This window comes from Protopterus annectens, chromosome 17.part0 (genome assembly GCF_019279795.1).
Source record: "Protopterus annectens isolate FY-2018-M chromosome 17.part0, PAN1.0, whole genome shotgun sequence".
Classification (NCBI taxonomy): domain Eukaryota; kingdom Metazoa; phylum Chordata; order Ceratodontiformes; family Protopteridae; genus Protopterus; species Protopterus annectens.
This window is the reverse complement of record NC_056751.1, coordinates 106,109,567-106,124,566: the sequence shown is the minus strand read 5'-3', so window position 1 is coordinate 106,124,566 and position 15,000 is coordinate 106,109,567.

The window sequence follows — 15,000 nt, the reverse complement described above, 5'->3', positions numbered from 1 at the left end:
TCATATTACTGTTGGCTACTTTCTGTTTTGGACTATCATTTCTTATAACTTACAGTATGTTATTACATTAACAAAAACTACCAATCACATGAGAAATTTCATTTGTCAGATTACATATTACTATATTACATAAAGTAGACCTCAGGTGAGAAGTGAGTCTATGCAGTGTGCCCATGTGCTATAGCAAGCCTGAGGCAGCTTCCCCACTTCTTTCTCCACATCCCTTTAATTGCCTTTTATCTAGCGTTTTCCATATGAATTTAAGTATTCCAATTCATAATTCTTTAAACAAAAAACCTTCACGTAACCATTCATTCAGAATTGTTAAAAATATGTATTTTTTGCCAATCCCTTAAATTTTTTATACATTTCATACCCTATTGCACTTGGCCCTGTAGCCATATCTATATTTACTTGTTCTAATTCTTTATCTAGTTCATATAAAGAAATCTCACTTTCTAACTCATTATTCTCTTTTTGTGTTAACTTATTACTTTCCATGATGTTTTCACCACCTTCTTTTTTTCCTTAAACATTTCTTATACATATTGTGGTACACTATTCATAATCTTTTCCTGAGTTCTTTCTATTTTTCCTTTTATATTTTTTATTTCTCTCATTTCACTACCATCTTCCTTCACTAATCTGCTTAAGTAACTTGATGCTTCTTCTCTTTTTCCTTGTAAAAATGTCTCTGCTTCTATAACAATTTTTGTTTTATTTCTTGATTTCTTTCATAAATTTCTGTTTCTTTATCAAAGTACTTTATATCATTATGTTCTGAATCTTCCAATGCATCATTATATGTTCTTTTATATGTTTTCTTTCTCTGCTTTTCTCACATCATATTGCCACTGTAAAAAACATTTTTTATATTTTTCCTTAAATACCATCCACCATTCAGACCAGTTCTTATAAAATGTTCTCATATTAGTATGATCTTTCCATGACTACATGATTAATCTCTCTCATTCTTCATTCCATGCTTTCTCATTTATCCTTTTTATTCCTTTGGCTATTTTTATATATTCGCTGTTTTCCTTAATCTCTAGCCATATTGCAAGATGATCAGAAAATCCTGTTTTAACTACATCCCCTTCTACTATAACTAAACATTCCGATACTATAAAATAATTAATTTCAGCTCTATACATAGTCCTTTTCTAAGTCCATAATTTTATTGTCCCAGAGTTTTAACTTGCCATATCTTACAATGTCTAACATTTTTTGTATATCATTCCCTTTATTTTTATTCTTGCTTCTTAAATCACAGTTAAAGTCTCCTGTTATTATAATATTCATATTTATCACTACATAATCTACAATCTGATGAAAGAAGTGTTCCCTTTCTTTACAATTAGTATAAGCATATAATATTATAATTCTACATACTTGTTATTTTCATTTTAAATCTACAATGGTTAATCTTCCAATTTTTACTACAGTTACATCTAATTTCTTTACTGAGTTTCTACAAGATATAGCTATTCCAGAACATCTCTTATTTCCCTGATTCCCAATTATCTTTCCTCCCTGTAGTTTCTCTGTTTGTAAACTTTATTCATTTGTTCAAAATCATGTGTCTTTTAATATAACTGCACCTATATCACATGTATTACGCCATTCCAAAATCCCTATTTTTCTTACTATATTTTTAATACTATTCACATTTACAGAAAGCTTTCTAAAATTTTCATTTTCCCTTTCCTTAGATTCATGGTTTCATAAGTTTATAGCTAATTACTAGGCTAGCTGTCTTAATGAGACGTTGTAAGCCTAACCAATTTCTCTCCCAAAGGTGAGAATCAAACACTACCTTGTGTTTGTGAGTTAAACACATTAACCATTATATCAACCCTAACCATTAGCTAGCTATATATATCACCCCTAACCATTAGCTATATATACTCTTTCTGCAACCATTTCCTTTCTTTTTTTCTTTTATACTTATCATTTTATATTTTCTTTTTGTGTTTTTTACCCTTTTATCAATAGAATTTGTTTTGTTTTGTTTTACTATCACCTTATTTATGTCTTCTTCATTACTTATTTCAGAGCCTTCTTCTAGGTCCTCTTTATTATTTTTTCTCATCTAATTTATATTCTGTTTCTACTACTTCTCAAACTTCTTCTGTTTGTTAATTGTATTATCCTTTTTCTTTTTCCTTGCTCTTACTTTCATTTTTACAAATTTCCATTTTTTTTACATTTATAACATTTCAATTCACAATTTTGAATCATGTCCTATATCCCCAGAAATATAACATTTTGTTTTATTACAGTTACTTATTAAATGCCCTTCTTTTCCACAAAAAATATATATTTTAGGTTGTCCCCAGTATTTTATGACACCTCTGTTCCCCTCAACATAAATCATGATTGGTGTATTTATATACTTTTTCTCTTTCTATTTAACACAATATTACAATCTCATCCACCAGCCCATAAACCCCTTTTATCATAAACTTTTGCAATGTCCAGCACTTTTTAAATAAAGTTTTTAAATGCTCTTTCAAAGTCTCTCTTGCCACCTCTGTTTGAAACTGTACATCAATTTTCTTTTTTGTTTCCCTGTTAAATGATGTTATAACATAAAGATTCCATGGGTTATATAGACTTTCTTTTCTTCATATTCTCCAGAAAAATTTCCATTGAAAAATAGTATTGAAAATAATATCACAAAATGTCTAATGTCTCTTTGTTAATAAGAATAAAGGATCTTACCTCATGTGCTTTTACACAAAAGAAGCTATTAAATTGTCCCACAAATCATACTTGCCCATTTCTTTGTCTTCTTTACTTTGAATCCTTACCACATGCTTCAATTTTTCATTTTTTTCTACATCTTTCTTTTCTGATCCTCTCCTTTTGCCTTATATTACTTTCTCTGCATATGTTTGTTTCCACCTCACTGCTTTTCTTCAGGATTGTCTCTGCAGCTTCTTTTTGCTTTTTCTCTATAATGTCCCCCCAGGAAATGTCTCCTTTATTTTCTGGTTCACTCCATCATTTGCCAAATCATCTTTATCAAACAGATTTCTTAGAAACAACTCCTCAGAATCCTGCATGCATTTTCTGGCCTCAGTAATGGTTTTCGCCTCCATTTCTCTCACCACTCCATTATCTCCTTCTCTCTCTATTTGCCTCCCTTTTTCTCCAGGCTACCTCCATTCCTGGAACAGAAACACAAAGCACTCATTCAACATGCATCCCAATCACAACAACAACAAGTAGGGTAAGTGCCCTGATGCCATGGTCAAATTTCCTCTAGTAGTATAAATACCACCTCAGGTCTCACCTAGAAGAGGCTAATAGCCTATTGGGACTTACCCAATCAACAAAGAATAAAAAAATTAAAATATACTGTGGTATCCCATTTGCCTTTGCTGCTACACTTTCTCACTGATATAGGTTTCTCATTATAAACCCCCCTGGATCCTTTTCTTTGCCAAATATTTAGTCCGATTCCTCCAATTTGTATATTCTTTTCAAGGATTAGCATACCTTTGGTGTTACTTCAGTGGCTTGGAGGGATGAAGTGAAGCTGGCACATTTAGATAATGTCTCCAGTCCCCTTCGGTCCCACCTCAGGCTTACTCCTCTGTTGTTCATCATTACTCAGAGATGAACTCATTAAAAGAACTGGATTCAGGACCACCTTCTGCAGAACATGACTTGGCATCATCTCACCCCTGACATGATGTCCCAGTTAATATCTTCTGCTCCCTGTAGCTAACTAAATCTCCATCTGTATAGTTTGCTACCCACACTTCTTCATGTCATTTTGCCATGAGTTTGCACTGCACAACTGAGGAAAAAAGACTTATTCAGAGGGTTACTTCTGTCTAATTCCCTCGTGATTCATTCATAAAGCTAGATTGGGTTAGTCTGGCAAAATCTGCCAGCTGAGAAACCATCCTGGAATTCACTGAAAATATAATTTTTTTCAACAAAGGTCTTTTAAGACTTGATTTTAGCATATTTTTCCCCACAACTTTTCACCACTAAAGTCGGGCTGATTGACCTGTTGCATCCTGAGCTCTTCATACACTACCATTGCAGATGTACATCAGAGTTTTTTTATTCCTGTCCCTTTGGACCATCCTCTCTTTAAGACACATGCTAATAACTTTTGTCATGGGATTTAGCAACATCTCAGCAGCCCTTTCGAGGATCTTCTCTGGGATGTCATCTGGTTTCTATACTGTAAACTCTTCCAGATCCCTCAGCACCATTTTTAACAATTATCACTTTACATGGTAATAGTCCCAATAGCCCATTCCTTCTTCCCCAGAATTATGCCCTTTTTTCTTTAACTTGGTATATACTGATATGTAATACTATTTTTAGAATTTTTGCCTGCTGCTTAGCCACCTTATTTTTTCCTTCCCCAAGTTAGTTCACTAGTTCTGTTTCCTACCATCTTCCTTTCTTCTTTATAATAAATGAAAAACTTTTTTCCCTTTCTTAATGTATGCTGTTAATTGGAAACAATTTGAAATATTGGGACCTACTTCGGTGAGTCCCATAATGCTGAGACTGAAAGGCCAAAAAAACAGACTTACATGTATTAAGTACTGGAAAGCACACCCAGACTGCCACAGCTTACAGTGAGGAAAGGATAGTTTGCTTTTGAGTTCTTGTATTTTGTAGTACTTTATTGCCCTTTTCTATTTTGTATACTGTGATTTGTTTTCTTTACACTGTGCTTTACTTGCATTCTGCTTTTAATTGCATTTTAAAACTGGAAAAGAGATCACAGCTCTGTCTGTTGTGAATCAGACAGAAATTAGAAGAGGTCAATTAAGGACTCACACAGAAGTTAGAACAGGTCAGTTAAGGTTAATCATTTGTGAACTGAGGGGTGGAGCTGGGAACTAAACTTTCTGTTTAAGGGGTAAAATATAACATTTCAAAACTTTACTGGAAAAGCTCACCCAAACCCTACCACAGCTTTTGTGAGGGAAAGGTCGGTTTGCTTTTGATTTCTTGTACTTTGTATTACTTTATTGCCTTTTTCTATTTTGTATACTATGATTTGTTTTCTCTACAATGCTTTACTCGTATTCTGCTTTCAATTGCATTTTAAAACTTGAAAAGAGACCACTCTTGTGAGTGAGGCAGAAATTAGAACAGGTCAATTAATAAGTCACACATAAGTTAGAACAATGCACTTGAGCTGCTCCATGTTCAAATCAGCATAGGAAAAATCCAATACCACTTCCTTCCAAGCTATATAGGTCCCCTTCTATGACCCAGGAAACCCAAACCATGTATTTAAACTTATTAGAAACACTACCCATCCAACCCAATACCATATTTGTAGGTAACTCCCAGGTGAAGGACAACCACAAAGCCTCTTTAGCTATGTCCACAACCTCAAAGGTAATACACAATTATGTGCAGAGCTCATTGTGAATGGAGCCACCTATACTGAGCCAGAAGATATAGCAAACCTCCTAGCTGATAAATTCAGCTCCAACTTTAGCCCCCTCTCTCCTCCTCAACCTTCCCTCAGGAAATATCATCAAATATAACTCCCCCTACTATCACTAGGGAACAGGCCCTTAATACTCTCTGTAAGACCAAGAACACTGCATCAATGAGCCCAGACAATATCTCAGGATGCCTTTTAAAAAGCATGAAACATAACCTATTAGAGCCTCTGGAATTACTATTTAACTGTAGCCTCCAAACAGGCTTTGTGCCTCATGAATTGACAAAGGCAACACTCATTCCTCGGCCCAAAGGTGGGCCATCTACAGACCCTGGAAACTACAGACCCATAAGTCTCACTAGCTTGATATGTAAAGCCATGGAAAGAAATATCATGGAGATGATCAGTAGAGATATAGTAAACCTCCAAACACCGGACCCAACTCAGTTTGGTTTCGTCAAGGGAAGATCATGCCTACTCAACCTGGTGGACTTCTTTGAGAAGGTCACCAAAGCAATGGATGAGGGCAAAATCATTTGCACTGCCTACCTTGACCTGGCCAAGGCATTTGACACAATACTCCAGTTGGGCATTGTTGACAAACTCAAGAGGTTAGGTACAAACCCATATGCCACCTAGTAGATAGCCAACTGGCTCACAGACAGGACCCAGGAAGTTAGAATTGGAGAGTCCACCTCTACAAAGAGACCAGTCACAAGTAGAGTCCCTTAGGGATCAGTCCTTGAACTGCTCCTTTTTGGCATTTGCTTCTCACAAGTCAAGGCCAATGTCAATGGTCTCTGGCTGACTAAATTTGCAGATGATTGCAAATTAGGAGATGTCATTGAATCTCACACTGACACAAATGTTCTCCAGGAGGGGCTGACACAGACAAACAACTGGTGTCAGAGCCATGGACTAAAACAAAATGCCAAGAAATGCATAATAGTATTCTTTGAGAAGTCATCCATCCCCGGTAACTATCATATTGACAACACACCCCTTAGAGTTGACCCAGTAGTCGGGGACTTATGGACACACATAGATAGTAATCTAGCCTTTGACCATCACGTGTCTGCAGTGGTGAGGAAATCATTCTGTGTTGCACAACTTATAAACAAAGGTATGGCATCTAAGTCCAAGGAAGTCATTGTTCACTGTATTCAGCATTCATCAGACCTATCATTGAGTACAACACTCCCTTTGATATGTACCTAACCAGGCATATCCAACAACTGGAATGTCCACAGAGATTCCTCACTAAAAGAATACATGGCGTAAGTAATATGACCTATGCAGACCGCCTCAAGGCCCTATCCCTGTATTCTGTCTCCTACAGGCTTTTGAGGGGAGATCTATGCCTGGCATACAGAGCACTGTCAGATCCCACTCTAATGGATCTCCTGCATATCCACAAAACATACAGCACCAGAATTACCTCTTCTAAGGATGTCAACCTTGTCTTGGATATAAATAGGACCTGCTGGAAAGACAGGTATGTATTCCAGAGACTACCTCATCTATGGAACAGGCTCCTTATCCATGTGAAGCAGAGTTTCTCCCTAATCCAATTCAAGTGAAACTTGAACAATTGGATGGGGAAACAGAAATTCATCCCTGGTCTGGCACCTATGTCTCTAATGGACACAGGTAACCTGTAAATGTTTCATCTCCCAGGCCCATGCTTACAGTTATCAGGTGTATCAGAACTTTGTCAGAGATTTGGGATGCATGGCTAGATTTAAAAAGGCCCTTGTTGTCATTAACCTAGTAAACACCTATGAATCTATGAACCTAAGTCCAACATGGACATTTCTCAGAATATCCCCGGTTCTCTGAGATAGGGCAGCCCTGGAGTCAGTATGTATAAGTTTGGGAGGTGTTACATCAGAGGATCAGAGGACCTGTCCCCTGCAAAAAGGAAGATTTAACAAGAAGAGTGATGTTCAATAGTCACTCTTCTACTGCATTTTCAATCTGTTTTTCAACATGCCAGCAAGCGGAATAGAGAGGCCCTGTTAACCTTTTCTACCTATTTCTCTTCTTAATTAATTTTGCTATCCCCCTTCTAATCCCCTCAGGGTGATACTTCCTTTTGTCCCTTCATTGCCTGGATCTTGTTCCTCTTTCCTTTATGTTTACCCGTACTTCACTTCCAGTTTCCTTTTTCTATCTGCCTTGCCAGCCATTTTAACCTTTTTCTCATGCTTCACAGTTTGCCTGTTTTTATGTTTCTCTATAGCTCTTCAGCAATGTTTCTCTTATGCCACTTTCCCTAATCTCTGTTTAGACATCCCCATATTTTGTAATATCTCCTCTTCTCTTGTCTCCTGTAATCTCAGACCCTGACCTTTTCCATCATTTCTGAGTCTTCCTCCTCCTCCATTGTTAATCCTTATGTGATTGATATTAGACAATGGAGCCCTGACTTCTACATCCTTTATTCCTTCCATCTATGGATCATGGGTTAAGAAAATAATTTCCTCATTGCAAACAATTAGTTCTACCTGAACCCCGTGAGTAGAGATACATTGATCAGTTTGCTTTCTCTTTCTCTGTCTGTGTATAGTTTAATGGAATACTCCTTTAGCAAAGTGTTTAAGTCAAAATGCAAAATTATATTGATTACATGCTATGTGAAATAAGATCTACTCTCTAAAATTACTTTTAAAATATGTCTGAGACTTCAAAGTAAGCAAGAAAAGAACTTGTCATACTGTACACGTTTTATATAAACCTATCAGTCGTAATATCCACTGTTCTGTGAGTTTGTGTTTAATTTCACTGGCCATGTTTCTGTAAAACCTTTCTACCTGTGGCCAAGCATAGAGTTTCAACAATATTTTCTATTCTCATATTAAAAAAAAAAAAGGCTGCACTATAAATGACCACCAAGTAAGAGACAGTTGATTGTCCATGCACATCATGTTGTTGTAACAAAAACACATTTCATTCAGAAGATGCCCATGCACACAGGAAGGACAAGCTCTACAGCTGTCACATGCAGCAAGTGGTGTAATTAAAACTACCTTTTCATTATTTTATTACTGTATAAGCAGATTGTTTATAACGTCTCTCTCAGAGGTCTTTCACCAGAACCTGCATTCTCAATTAAGTATGGCAGGCTTTTGCTTTAAATCCGGCATAGTTGACATTTGATTCAGATTATGTATGCAGTGCTAAACATTCTCACCTTTACAGCTGGTGATGATGATGGGGCAAACAAAATTAAACTAGGTAACATATGGTTATTTTCATGTGTCAGCACAGTTTTTTTACCCATATGTCGTATTACAGAGCTGAGGAAGTTAAAATAGAATAGACAAATGACTATGTGTTCATAAATTGTGCATTTTCTTTGAAATATGAGCAAAGAAAAAGGCCTTCATGGAAAGATGTTAACAAAGAAGGCATTACTTTCTCATCTAGGACAGAACAGAGATTCCCTTGTATTAAATAATTCTAAGAAAGCTTTTATAAGATGAATTTGATGAATTAATTTGTCAGCAAAATATACTTGAAAATCTTCAGAAGCAATGTCAGCGGCTATGCAAATACTGTAAGCCTGATGCAAAACCTGAATACCTGAAAAGGTTTACCTACATTCCTCAGTTCCTATACTTTTATATTATACATATTTTGAAATATACTAAGATACTGCTCCAAATTTAAAAAAAAGTTACACCAAGTGGTATACATCAGATGAATACCTTGTGGTAACTTTGTCCTGCATCAGCAGCAGCTTTATCACAGGGGTTTTACTTGAAAAATCACAGTACCTTGGTGGACTGTATCCACAGCCATGTTAGATGCTAATGAAGTGCCCAGGGGAAGAGGCATATCTGCACTAAGACATTTACACAGCCAATCAATACAGGGATTTGCTCAGCTGGATAGATTGGCACGGCTTTTCCTGGCCACTAGTGTAATAACTGTGGTCAAAAGACCATTTTCATCCATTGTGGTAGAGGTAGGTGCTGGAGAGTTTAGTGATCAGGTAGTGTTAGGGTGTGTGTATGTGTGTGTATGAGTGCATTTGAGGGGCTGCATGTGTGTATGTTTGAGTGTTTGTCTGCCTGGGAGGTAGCATTAGTGGTCAGTGAGCGGTTAGATTAAGTATGTGTGTGCGTATGTGTGTGTGTGTGTGTGTGTGTGTGTGTGTGTGTGTGTGTGTGTGTGTGTGTGTGTGTGTGTGCGCACATGTGGTACTATATGGATAACCCTACAGAGGTGGGTTGGAGGGAAAACTAGACACCAGAGCTAACTGTATGTACTAGTGTCAGGAGGAGCACTAAACAACAGGGTTAACTCTATGTATGAGAGTTGGGGGTAGCACTAGACACCAGGGCTAACTCTGTATATGAGGGCTGGGGTAACACTAGACACCAGGGCTAACTCTGCATATGAGGGTTGAGGGAGCACTAGATACCTGGGCTAACTCTACATATGAGGGTTGGGGGAGCACTAGATACCAGGGCTAACTCTGCTTATGAGAAGTTGGGGAAACACTAGATACCAGGGTTAACTCTGCATATGAGAGGTTGGGGAACACTAGACACTAGGGCTAACTGCAGATATGAAAGTGAGATGGTAACACTAGACACTAGGGCTAAATCTGCATATGAGGGCTGGGGAGCACTAGACACCAGGGCTAACTCTGTATATGAGGGTTGGGGGGAGCACTGGGCAACAGGGCTAACTATACGTATGAGGGTTGAGGGAGCACTAGATACCAGGGCTAACTCTACATATGAGGGCTGGGGGAGCACTAGATGCCATGGCTAACTCTGCATATGAGGGTTGGGGGAGCACTAGACACCATGGCTAACTCTCTAACTCTGTATATGAAGGTTGGGAGAGAACTAGATGCCAGGGTTAACACTGCATATGAGAGGTTAGGGAACACTAGACACCAAGGCTAACTATAGATATGAAAATTAGGGGTAACACTGTGCACAGTGGCTAACTTTACATACAAGAGTTGGGTGGAGACTATACACCAGGACTAATTATTTGTACAAGGTTCAGCAGGCTCTCTAGACACCAGGGTTAAATATATATACAAGGGTCATGCGTAGCACTAGACACCAGGGTACTCTATATAGTGGGCCTTAAAGGCACGTAAAAAAAATTAAGAAAATTACAGAGAACCACTAGACAGCAGGGATAGTACTATAAGAGGCACACCTTAAAGGTACTAAAAAGAGATTCCAACTCTGTACCCTCCCAGCAAGATAGAAATTAGCCCTTTGCACCATGACTAGATACCAGAGATTCACATGGAAAAAAAAAACAGACACAAGGGGTGATGATTTGAAACTACATCCATTGCATAGATATTCTCAGCATTAATCCTCTGCACTATCTAACAAGTTAGTACAGCATTTTTTTAAGAGGTACATAGAATGTCAAGCGTTATTTAATGCTTGGGGCAGTTGAAGACATAGGAAGGAGAGGGGCAAGACATTAAGCATAACTTTCAACCTTGTACTGCAAGAACAAGATAGAGCCAAAATTAATGGTGGGACAAAAACAGGGACAGATTGGGAGTATTCCACCTAAGAACAAATAAAGTCACTAGTATAACAGCTGTTGTACTACCATTGATGTACTGAAAGATAGAAGTGTGAAATTCTAATGTCTGGCATTGATGACTGACTGAAATCATCCATGATTTTTGAGAGCAGGGAAAAGGAGACACTGGACACATTCTGACAAAACAGGGACAGGTAGACGTACATGGTATTTGGTTTCTGTGCATGTGTGTGTGTTTTATTTCTGTGTTTGCTTGTGACTTAGCGGGGTGTCTCACTAACATGATATGGCTGCCATTATTAACTACTGCAAGGAAGTTGTGACCCACAACTGCAGTAGTTAACAGTTTTTCAGAGATGTGCAAATTGTCAGATAATTAGATCTTTCCTCATTACGCCTAGTAAGTCTTTGAATGCAGTAATAGCACATTGCAGAAACCAGACCTTTTTCCATGACCTTTAATACAAGAACTCTTTATGAATCCTGTGGTCAGTTATGTTGTCTTTAATATTTCACTGCTGGCCAGCTTTGTGGCATAAAAGGATGACCCCCCCCCCAACCTATGACTGAAATATGAGTTTAATAGTGACGCGAACACTGGAGGACCCAGCTGTGGAGAAAGAGGTGTCATATGGCAACGCCTGCTCCAATCATCCAATGGGAAGGGTTGTTTATCTTTACTTGGCATAAACAACTGCACATAAATCCCTGGTGAAGACCTGAGATAGATGTACCTGACTTCAAAGGGGTGAGGTTAAAAGGGGGCAAGTCCTCATATCACTCAGTTGGATGCTCAACCATGGGAACTTGTGGGTATGCACAAGAGAAAGAGGGGGCAAGGCAATAAAAACATAATGACTGCCTGGATGACAGCCATATCATGCCTGTGCTCTTGGCAAACAAAGGAGAGTAAAAGGTATTTTAATATAGCAATAACCCACGCCTGGGTGTGGGTAATGCTAAATTTACCCACGGTTGGCGTGGTTTGGTCCCGAGGGCGAAGCCCGAGGGACCAAACAAAGCCAACCGTGGGTAAATTTAGCATTACCCACACCCAGAAGTGGGTATTGCTATTATACCATGACATTATTTAAGAAAAGAAACTATTACTTTCCTTAAATAATGGCATAGTATAATGCCTGTTTACTGCCCTTCCGCAGATGTCTGGCATCCGGCAGTTCTGATGTACTGCGCCTGCGCAGTACATCAGAGTTGGCAAAAGCAACGGAGAAAGCAAGATCTCCGTTGCATTTTTAGTGTTTCGCTATGTTAAATGAGTTTAACATAGCGAGACAGTTTTAAAATAAGCAACGGACATCTCCGTTGCTTATTTTAAACTGCCTCGCTATGTTAAACTCATTTAACATAGCGAACACTAAAAAGCAACGGAGATCTTGCTTTCTCCGTTGCTTTAAACACTGTCTCGCTATGTTAAATGGGTTTAACATAGCGAGACAGCTTTAAAATAAGCAACGGAGATCTCCGTTGCTTATTTTAAAGCTGTCTCGCTATGTTAAACCCATTTAACATAGCGAGACAGTGTTTTAAAAAAACGAGTTATACTAATGGAAAAAAGTCCGGGCGACCGGACCTTTTTCCATTAGTATAACTCGATTTACAATGGGCACGCTGGCCAATCAGCGTGCACGTTTTGGGGGGATCATGGTATAATTGTGATGTTTGCATGATTCTGAACAGATACAGAGAAATAAAGTACGTAGAACTCTGCAGAAAAGAATAGCTATGCTAAAACAAGTTTTGCACACTGCTAATAACATGAAGATTCAGGAGCAGGGATGTAAAAATGTCAAATGTTAATATAACAGATATTACATGAACTTCTCAAACTATGCAGATATCATTGAGTTAGATTCATGTCAGCTTTCATAGATATAAAAGATCTGTGGCTTAGGATATTGATTTGCTTTGTGTTCATTGGTTAACAGTTAATTATACACTGCATTTAAAGCTAAGACAATTCTACTAGTCAAGGGTTGTTTTATGTGTGTGTGTGTGTGTGTGTGTGTGTGTGTGTGTGTGTGTGTGTGTGTGTGTGTGTGTGTGTGTGTGTGTGGAAAGCTTATTTGCTGTTTTCAAGACTTAACAAGCTGCTGGACAAATTGGCAACATTTCCAAGACATATTTCATCTATGAAATGAAACATTTTCCAGAAGTGCTATTTAGCTACAAGGTCACATTTTGCATAGATACTTGCCTGCTGCAGCAAACTATAACTATATTCAAGCACTACAGAGTGAGTGCCTACTGTGGTAAGATATATCCATGTGTTTTCTGTAACAAAGATACACCACCAAATTTTATAAAATCTAAGTTCAGGGCCAGCCAGAGACAATTAATTATGTCCATGTCCAACTAAATTATAAAACTCTATGTTTAAGTCCAACCAGAGACAGGTTACTCTTTGTAACTGCTGTTTTTAAACATTTGGGATATTCTTATGTATTCATTTGTTATTTATTTATTCATTTATTCAATTATTTATTCACTTGTTTATTCATTCATTCACTTATATTTGTTGACCAGAATAGTATGATTAAGCTGAGCCCCTTTTCAGAGAAGTCCTTAGGGGAAAAGCTTCACTCATTACAGGATGTAAACAAGAAGAAAAATGCAAAAAAATAATAAACAAATAAATATTGGCAGACATACCTCTCAACTGTACAGGTTTTCGCAGAATGTCCAGATTTCTGCCACATATTTTCGGTGTGATCCCCCTTAATATCTGTCCCTTTCTGGCAAATATACGAGGATTGGAGTCATGAACCGACAAACATTTGAGTTTAAGACTCTACATCCTTTAGAAAATTCATGCTAATGCAAAATCTATTATTCTATCAACTTTCTAGTTTGTAAGAGCAATATTTAAAATCTGTCCCTATTTGTCCCCCATCATTTTAGGCTTTGTCCAAATGTTTTGCTCTAAGAGGCTGAGAGATATGTTGGCAGAGTATTTACAAAATCGGGCAGTGACAATACTTTGTCATTATAGTCTATAAAATGTTCAATATTTACAAGATACAACAGTTACAATATTTTTATGAGAGGTTAAGTATGTCACAGGGATGCATTCATCAGAACATTTCAATCCATGAAAAATGCATTCTTTGTAAAGTATTAAAAAGTGCTCAAACTAATTTTACAAAATAGAATATACAGAATTAACAGCTAAAACTGCAGGTCCACATAGAGATTACGTAGTTTTTCAGTTTTTGTAGGAAGCTTTAGATTTGTTTCTATTTTGATTTGAATAGTAATTGAGTTCCATAGTTTAGCTACTTATAAACTGAACAGAAGGCATCTCTGTGTTGATTGTTTTAGTGGACAGTAACTGGTTTGAGTTTTGAGACTGTAGTAGTCTAGGGGGTTTACATCTCCTCATAATGTGGCGATTGGTGAGCAATTTTTGTTTATATAGAATATTATGAGGTGTTTCAAGTTGTGATAATGTAACAGTACTTTGGAATTCTAGAATTTTGCGTCTGCTGATGTTTTATGCAGTGGTGAGTTTTGTTAGGTACAGCGGTAGCAAATTTAACAATTTTGTAGTTATGCTTTTATAGTTTGGCTATGTTCTTTGGATATTAGTTATATATACTTAAAGAATAAGTTGGAGTAAAATTGGTTGAGCTGACTGCAGTTTTACACATGGTGTAAAATATTGTTTAATGTTGCATAGACTGCTGAATTTTTGATTGGTTTTGTTCATAATATAATTGATGTGTTGGTTGAACTTTAGCTTCTTATCTTTGATTACACCTAGTAGTTTGTTTTAACAACTAAAGAATCATTTTGTTAGCAAATGTTATGATAATAACAATACATTTTATCATATGTATTTTAGTATAGTGGACAAAGAACATAATTTTATTTTGTTTCTCTTTCTTTTTTTTTTTTGCATTTAGTTTCTCATGTGATTACATGTGGTTTGATGAGCCATTCTAGTTTGTTAAAGGTGTGTTGAGTTTATATTTAGAGTTGTCAGGAGTTTCAGCTGAGCATGCCAAAGT